Here is a 2,761-nt window from a genome sequence, read left to right as displayed (position 1 = left end):
TGTCAAACGGTCCGCCGCACGGTTAGATTCTGGAAAAGATCAAAATAATAAAAGTTTGTTAGATTAAATACGAGAGCGCTTCTCGGAATTCTGGAAACAATTGTTTATAAACATTTATTAATATAAACTTAACTTCTACAAAACATGGAGTTCTTGGTTGGTTCTTTTTGAAAAAAAGATAATTACTGAAGATATACATACACATAGTATATAGAAACATAGAAAGTGACAGCAGATAACCATTCGGCCCATCTATATACACACACAATTATATATATATATATATAATTTATTATTATTATTTTTTACATACATACACTACAATTCAAAATGTTGGGTCACCGAGAAATGTCCCTGTTTATGAAAGATAAGCTATTTTTCCCATTAAAATAAGATGAAATGGAACAGAAATCCAGCGCAGATATATCTTTATAGGCGTACAGAGGCCCTTTAGTGACCCCAAACTATTAAACGGTAGTGTGTGTAATTTATATATATATATATATATATATATATATATATATATATATATATATATATATATATATATATATATATATATATAAGCGTTATTTAATATTCATGCTAAAAACCCCTTCATCCGTCCCGGAGACATCCAAGCCTGCAATGTAAAGGTGCTGTTCAACTTACACATAGTACTGAGCTCTCTAACATGCTAACTGTCAGATTATTCTTGTCTATGAAGGTTTCCTCATAAAAAAAAGCTATTTTTCAGTTTCTATAGCAACAGTGTTCTTATGTCAACAAGCATTTAACAAGCATTTTATTAAAATAAAATAAAAAAAAAAGCCAGCTATATTTGATTACACAATTATTTTTGGGCGTCCATCAGTACAAGAAATTGTGTGTAATGCGGTTTAGTGTTGCAATAATTAAAAAAAAAAAAATAATTAGATTCATAAAAGTAGATGGAACGGTCTCTTTAAAAAGCAATTCAGTTTCTATGGCAACAGCCTATCGGTGGCTGCTTTGGAGTCCCATAATTAAACATCCCCTTAAAATGATGAAGCATGAATACAGAAATATTTAGTAAAGATTTATGCAGACGACAGCGCTAGGTATTAGGTTTCTAACAGTACAGTTAGTTAATAGTTATTCAATTTAGTAGAATAGACGGGACAGCAGCTTTAACATGCCAGCAGCCTGTCAGGTATCCAGCAGCCAAAGACTGTGTATCCACGCATGCTGACGGAATAACAGCCAACATGCAATATCAAGAGGGTTGCCAGACGGCGTCCGTGGAAATTCTGGATGCCAATAACAGTAAACACGCGAGGTGATAAAAAAATTATTAGAAGAAAAAGCAATATTCAGGCCATCATCTCCCCTGAACACAGATTAAAAACCCCGAAGGTGGAATTTAGGCACAATGCATTATTCTCTTCCGACGACTACAAGCAATGCACGCCTCATACAACTGGCTATATATATATATATATATATATATATATATATATATATATATATATATATATATATATATATATATATATATATATATATAGCCGGTCAATAATTGGGCTTTAAAGCGGAAACATTTAATAAACTAATAATTTAATAAAAGAAGGAGATGACAAAGCGTGTGTGAGCGTGTTGCGCATGTGTGAGAGAGTGGGGTGTGCGTGGGTGATAGTGTGGGGTGCGCGTGTGAAAAAGTGTGTGGGGTGTGCGTGGGAGAGAGTGTGAGAGAGGAGGGGGTGCGAGTGTGAGAGAGGAGGGGGTGCGAGTGTGAGAGAGGAGGGGGTGCGAGTGTGAGGGTTGATGCACTGATGGCCTTATAAAGGATCCACCTCCCAGGAAGGAGGCTTCATTCAGTAAGAAGTCACCAGTGAGGGTAATAAACGTGATGGGGATGAGGAGCTGGATGTGGGTCTTTACCCTGTGCAGTGCCAGTAATGCCCCACCATCACACCCAGGGCAGGCGAAGAGGAGGTGGGTCACTGAGAGGCAGCTTTAACGCAGCAGGCTGCACTGTATGGCGCCCTGGCAATACCTTCAGAGAAGGCCCGCGGCAGAAGTAAAGGCCTCTCCGGTAACGGGTACGGTCCAGGCCGAATATATCAGTGAGGGGAAACTGGCTGCTGTTTACTACTTGCGGCTACACGGCCTCCAACTAACCTCCTCGGTCCCCCATAGGTCACCATAACACGTCCCGGAACTGCTTTATCCGCCTTCCCCGAGCCCTGCGCAGCTCACCCCTCAACAAGATTCAAACCAGAGCGGCTGCAATTTCCGGCTCTATCATTGGGCAGCGGGGATCGTGACGTAGCCATCCGGCCTCTCCGCCTCACCAAGCTCAATGCCCGATTCCGATTGGCTGGAGGAAGGTGTGTGCCGACGTCACTCGCTGACGGTCGGGAAACCCTCACATGTATTAACTCTTCCTGCGCTGTGCTTGGAGTGTGCCTGTTACGTAACTCAGCTGCAATCCCACTGAGAGCGCAGCGTGCGCGGCGGGTAGGAGGCATACCTCCCAAGTGTCCCTGTTGAGGAGGGCAGTCCCTCTTGTGACCCCAAATCCCCTTCCTTCTCTCTTGTCCTGATGCTCATTTCTAGGAGCTCAGAATGTTTACTGGGGATGAGGGAATCACAGAGTTCTACAGCCCGAGATATTACAATGATGTGTTTATAAACAACAGGATATTTGTTTATAAATAAAATTGTGTAAATAAAAGACATTGTTATTCTGTCTCTAAATGCCTTCATTATCAATGGTCACAAAGTCACATAAAAAGTCTTG

This window comes from Sceloporus occidentalis, unplaced genomic scaffold (genome assembly GCF_023333645.1).
Source record: "Sceloporus occidentalis isolate IW3139 unplaced genomic scaffold, rSceOcc1.0.p SCAF_207, whole genome shotgun sequence".
Lineage (NCBI taxonomy): Eukaryota > Metazoa > Chordata > Lepidosauria > Squamata > Phrynosomatidae > Sceloporus > Sceloporus occidentalis.
The sequence above is the reverse complement of the archived record's forward strand: the minus strand, read 5'-3'. Positions refer to the sequence as shown.